Source organism: Vipera berus (assembly GCF_964194415.1).
Source record: "Vipera berus genome assembly, chromosome: 3".
Lineage (NCBI taxonomy): Eukaryota > Metazoa > Chordata > Lepidosauria > Squamata > Viperidae > Vipera > Vipera berus.
Window position 1 is genome coordinate 124084704 of NC_138204.1, and position 6971 is coordinate 124091674.

Consider the following 6971-nt stretch of genomic DNA (forward strand, 5'->3'; position numbering starts at 1 on the left):
GCCATTTCCCCGACCTGGAGGACCGGATCCGCGATCAAGTTATCGCCGGTCTCCAGAACCCGCGCCTGCAGAGGAAACTTGTGGCGAAGCCCACAATGGACCTCGCAGAGCTCACGCTGGAGATAATGGCATACGAAGATAGCCACCGCGACGAAATCGAGCCGTTTGGCGAAAACCCGGGCAACTCTGTCCATCAGGCCAGGGAGCTCGGCCAGGGGCCGCCGGAGCCCGAATCCGGGGTCGATGCGATCCTCTCCCGCTTCAACCGGATGACCGCCGGCCGGGAAAGGAGCCGCAACCAAGACCGACAATCGGGCCCCAACACGAAGAAGCCGCAGACCAACGCCAGAGCAAAGTGTGCCAGTTGCGGCGGAAGCCATGCCCGAGCCACCTGCAGGTTTAGGAACGCAAAGTGCCACGGCTGTGGCAAGACCGGCCACATCCGATCAGCATGTCGCAGCCTAAACCGGGAGACCCTCCACGACCTTGACGAGATCCCCGCAGGTAGGACAGTCCCTCCCCGCCCTCAACCAAAGGTCATAGGGTCCGTTTGCTCCTTAACTAAAACCCCCGCTAACAACATCCCCAGAGCCAAAGTTAGGACGTGGGTCAAAATACAGGGAATCCCCTGTGAAATGGAGGTCGACTCAGGATCCTCCGTTTCAATCCTGTCAGGAGACACCCTCCAAAAGATAGCCACCAAAACAAACCACCACATTCCTATCCAACCCTCCAGGGTCTTGCTGGCAGATTTTCAAGGGGCGCAAATAGACTTAAGGGGACAAGCCGTCCTGAAAGTCGATTTTAAAAAATTCTCAGGCCACTTAACAGCCCAAATAACTAAGCAACCAAGAACTAGTTTAATAGGACTAGATTGGTTTGAGGCATTAGGCATTCGCCTCGAGGGAACAAACCGCATCCAAACCGACTCTTTAGATACTATCTGCAAAAAATTTGCGGATGTGTTTGACGGCTCACTGGGCAAATACAATGGCCCCCCCATCGACCTCAAGTTCAAACCAGAGGTCGGACCAGTTAGAATAAAAGCCAGGAAAGTTCCCTTCGCCCTAAAACCAAAAATAGACAAAGAACTAGACCGCTTGCTCAAACTAGGAGTCCTAGAACCCACTGACAGCGGAACTTGGGAAACCCCCATAGTGACACCTGTCAAACCCAATGGTGACGTCAGAATCTGCGCAGACTATAAAGCGACCCTCAACCGCGCACTCAACCCGCATGCGTACCCAGTTCCGTCAGTAAGAGATGTTCTATCGGAAATAGGGTCCGGCTCCATTTTCGCCAAACTAGACTTGGCACATGCCTTCCTGCAACTCCCTGTAACCAGGGAAACCGCAGAAGCCCAAACCATAGTGACGCACAGAGGGGCGTTCAGGGTGAACCGCCTCCAATTTGGCATCTCCGTGGCACCTGGAATATTCCAGGAAGTCATGGAGCGCACCCTCAAAGGCATCCCCGGAGTCTGCCCGTATTTTGACGACGTCCTCATCGCGGGCGATTCCACCCAGTCCCTAGCAACCAGGCTGCACGAAGTCCTCTCGAGATTCCGCGCAGCTGGTTTAAAATTAAAACGTGAGAAGTGTTCAATCGGAGTGCCCTCCGCAGAATTCCTGGGGTACAAAATAGACGGCAAGGGCATTCACCCCACCAACGCAAAAATACAGGCAATACAAGCCGCACCCCCCCCAAAAAATAGAACGGAGCTCCAGGCATTCCTAGGGCTCCTAAATTTCTACCATTCATTTCTACCCGCAAAAGCCACAATAGCAGAACCCCTTCATAGGCTCCTGGACAAAGGGGCCCCCTGGAAGTGGACTCCACTTCACAATGACAGCTTTAAACAGCTAAAACAATTACTTTCCAGCGATACAACCATATCGCACTACAACGAAACCAAACCCCTATGCATCGCCTGCGATGCTTCCCCTTATGGCATCGGGGCAGTCCTCAGCCACTCCCTTAACGATGGCACGCAAGCCCCGATCGCTTACTACTCAAGGACACTTTCAAAAACCGAGCGCAATTACGCGCAAATAGATAAAGAAGCCCTGGCTATTGTGGCTGGAATTAAAAAATTCCATGATTACCTCTATGGCAGACCCTTTAAAATCTATACAGACCACAAACCTCTCCTGGGCATATTCACATGGGACCGCCAAACCCCGCAAATTTTATCCCCGCGAATGCTTCGCTGGACGACATTCCTCTCTGCCTACTCCTATCAGTTGATCTACAAGCCTGGGAAGGAAATGTCCCACGCAGACGGCCTTAGCAGGCTCCCACTTCCCCAAATAGACCCTGATCCAGCCCCAGCCGGCCAAGTCCTGGCCATACAAGAACTCACTGAATGCCCAGTAACAGCTAGAGACATCGCACTTGCCACAACCAGGGACCCCACCCTCAGCAGGGTACTCTCATGGGTCACATCAGGTTGGCAATCAACCTGCCCCTCACCCTCCATCCAACCTTATTTTGCAAAAAGACAAGAGCTTTCAACACATTTAGGCTGCATCCTTTGGGGCTGCAGGGTAATAATCCCCTCATGCCACAGAGCAAAAGTTCTCCAAACACTACATGAGGGCCACCCTGGCATCTCAAAAATGAAGGCTCTGGCACGCAGCTACATCTGGTGGCCATCCTTAGACAGGGACATCGAGCAGCATGTAGCCGGCTGCTATCTCTGCCAGCAAACCAGACCCTCCCCTCCACACGCCCCGGTCCACAAATGGGAAACCACTTCCAATCCTTGGTCCCGCATCCACCTCGATTACGCAGGACCGTTCCAGGGACAAACATTTTTAATTATTGTAGATAGTTACTCTAAATGGCTGGAGGTTCTCCCGGTTTCAAGCACCACATCAGAGGCCACTATTCAAGCCTTAAGGGGAGTTTTTGCCACCCACGGTCTACCAGATGTCATAATCACTGACAACGGACCTCAATTTACCTCCCGTGATTTCCAGATCTTCACGAGGAGGAACTGTATTAGACACGCAACATCGGCTCCGTTCCACCCGTCCAGCAATGGCCTCGCAGAGGTCATGGTAAAGACCACCAAAGACTCTCTGCGCAGAATGATCGTCGGGAACTGGCACCGTCGACTCGCCCGCTTCCTCCTCGCTCACCACTCCACTCCCGTGTCAACCACCGGTAAATCCCCAGCGGAACTAAGATGGGGTCGCCGACTGGTCACTCGACTTGACAGACTGCACCCAGACAGACCAGCGGCCGAAAAAACCAACAACTTGCCACACAAAACATTCTCTAAGGGACAAAATGTCTGGGCCCGAAATTATGGGGGAAGGGATAAATGGACCCAGGGGGTGGTTCTCGATCAAACCGGGCCCCTGTCATACACCATCAATGCTGGCTCGGGACTCACACTACGGAGACATGCAGATCAACTCCGACCCAGGTCACCCCCCAACACCTCCACGCCAGAAACAGCGGCGGAAGATCCTGCACCCCCCAGCACCGTTCACCCAGAGAATGTCCCCGATCCAGCCGACCTTCCTCCCGAGGAAGCCCCCGCAACAATGGAGAAACCGTCACCTCGCAGATCCACACGACAGAAAAGGCCGCCAGCATACTTACTGGACTTCGAATGGGCCGGGAATGCGCCAACAAGTTCTAACACTGTTAAAAGTTAAAAATAATTACCTTGTTCAGTTCAAGGGGGGGGGAAAGGGGTGCAATGTTCTGCAAACCATAATGACAGCTGTCATAGGCCGCATTTACGCGGCCGCACTGACAGCTGTCAAATCTGACACATGCGCAGACGCTCCCGCAAGCACACGCGGCCGTTTGACAGCTGTCAAACGCCGCGCATGCGCACACAGCCGCGAACTGTCAAAACCGCGGCTATCCCACAGCGGCAGCCGCGAGCTGTCAAATACTGACGCATGCGCATTCACCACTCATCTGTCAAACTCGCGGCAACCCCCGGCGGCCGCCGCGAGCTGTCAAAGTTGGCGCATGCGCAGTCGCGGCGACAAGCTGTCAAACACCGGCCGCCCGCCAAAACCAGCTGACAGGATTCCCTGCCTAGTTACCTGCTAAGCGCTGTCGCTGGGGAAATTTCTGCCCTAACAGCTGACTGATTGGCCCCCTGTTTTGGAGGGAAAATGCGCCCAGCTGATTTGCTGTCCCGATAGACAGCTACCTATATAAGCATGCTGTTTTACCGTTCCCGTTGTCCGGGCTGACTAAATAAACCTGTTAACGAAGACGCGTCTCCCTTGTCCTTCCTGCCGCTAAACCAGACATGTTGGTTGTTTTTTTTTTTTTTGATTTACAGAAGCCGAGAGTGACCCAAGGAAACCGCGCGCGGTTCAAGAGGTTTTGGTGGTGGAGTGCGAGGGGGACGGGCTCGTTTAGACGGTATTTCTGTCTAAGCCAGGGGTAGGCAACCTCGGCTCTTTTATGACTCATGGACTTCAACTCCCAGAATTCCTGAGTCAGCTGTGCTGACTCAGGAATTCTGGGAGTTGAAGTCCATGAGTCATAAAAGAGCCGAGGTTGCCTACCCCTGGTCTAAGCGAAGGGCAGAACGAGACAAAAGGTAGATTTTTAAACAACAGCCTTGCCGTGGAGCGGTGCTTTCTGCCTGAAACGTACTCCGCCTCTACAAAGGGGAAGATTTGGATGTATAGCTTGTTGCTGCGTTTTTTGACTTCACTGACAGCAAAGTGCATTTTGCGTTTCGAGACACATTACCACTGAAACACTTTTAGTTACAAAAAAAAGAACATTTTTTTAAAAAAGAGCCAGCTAGATATTTTCATTCTAAGAGTTTTTCTCTTAAATGAAAAGAGCTACTATCCCATCTCGTTGCACTCTTCCTATTTAAAAAAGGGCCTTCCAAGATCAAATTCTACACAACTGAATCAAGGTTTGACAGCTGACCAATACCTGTATAGTGTTTGAACAATTATTCAAATTCCTTCTAATTTAATTGCGAAGAGTTTTAGAACTGACATATGACCAGTTTCAGTAATTGGCTGTATATCATGTAAAACAGACAAATTAACCTGAGCTGGCAAATGGAAAGAAGGACATTGCTCAGACTATTAGCATAGCCTTTCCCTTCTCTTCATATTTCCAAAATGTTTTCCTTGAACAGGTTTCACAAGACTTCTGCCTGATGTTCCACTCCACTAAATCATGTTTTGCCAGCATAGACATGCTGCTAACTCCTAATGCAAAATGGCAAGTCAGTAACAATCTTTCCTGATTTTATATTTTTGTAACAAACCAATAAAATATGAATAACAATCTTCCTTGTGTTCCCTGTGTGTGTGTGTGTTTGTATGTGTTTTGGGGGATGATGCCTCCTTGAATGTTGCCTCTAAATGTCTTTCTACAGCCAAATCCTAGCCATGTTTACTCAGCACCGCAGTAGGATGACTTCAGTAGGATTTCCAAATAGCTGGAACATAGTCAAATATTTTAAATCTGCCAGAACTTCAAATTTTATGAGAATTTGAAGCATATAGCATTTGTATATGAAATGTACAGTTTTATTTCAAAAACAGCTTACCATTATTGACAAACCTGATTTACATTGATAGCCATCAACTGTAACAGTCCAAAACTTATTACATATTACCAAAACCAACTGTGATAATTAGCCAACACTATTAGATATTAAATACAGGTATATTTTAAATATATTTGAAATACCGTATTACTTACCATTTTATAAAGCTGTTTAAATATCAGTTGTAAATACTAAGAATTGGTCTTCACAGATAAAAACAATAAAGTCAAGTTTATTTTTCCCCCCATTTTATACTGACACGATAGAAGAGCCAGGCACCTCGGTTTTAATTTTTTGCATATTCATGAATTTCACTGACTCAGAGTTAGTCACTATTATCTTTCCACCAACTTATTTTAGAAGGAAGTTGTAAATTTGAGTCAGGCCTCTGTAAATAAGAAAATGTGTATCATCTAAAATTTCTCAGGGGAGCAATGGAAAAATCTTGTAATAGAGATTTTATATATTAGGTAAATGAGTATCACCCAACGAATGAGCCCATAGAAAATTTGAAAGAATAACAATTTAATAACATAATAACCTCAAAATTTGCACAGCAGAATTTAGATGTTAAATTTGTTCTAACTCTAGAAGCATGATGTTTTGGTTCAGTAAGTATTCTGACAATTCTTGAAGGCTGGATGAGTTCTTTGATATGTTTGGGGATATTTTTCATATTCAGGACCAGTAAATGTTTTGTGACACATTATTTTCTTATGACTACATCTGGATTTGCAACCAAGGAACCAATACGTTAATTAAAATTAACTTCCATGTAATGGTTTCATGAAGATGCAATTTGAGACCTGTAGAAACAATTGTATGCATGCATGCATGCATGCATTCTAACTACTTTTCTTAGTTACTGTTCTACATTTAATTATTGAATTTTAGAAAAAAGAGTTGAGATTTTCAATCAAGCTTGAAAGGCAGAATATTCCTGCTGAGTGTTGAATGTACTCATGCCTTCTTTTAAGGCACTCTCTTCCATCTCCCTTAATCCCTGTAACCAGCAAGCAAAACCTGGAATGATGTGAGCACCCCCACCCAATTTGTTTTGTGAGAGATATTTCTGGCAGATGGGACAGTTTTGATTTAGAACTTGTTTTTCTATTTTTAAACTTTTTCAAATCTTGGGAGTTTTCCTGAACATGCTGATACCTCCCCTGGCTACTCAGTTGTTCTATGTACACTGTCTTCATAACTCAGTTCCTAAGTTTAGTATCTGAATGTATGAGAATTATGAGAATTCCTTCTAGTGTTGTAATGTTACTATAACTACTATAACATACAAATTGTATATAATTTTATTAATTCTGGGTGCCTGAAGGAAGATGGAAAAGGAGTGGAATTTTGTGGGGTTATAGATTTGATTCATTTTTGTGTATTTATGATAGCTCATCATAGATTTCAA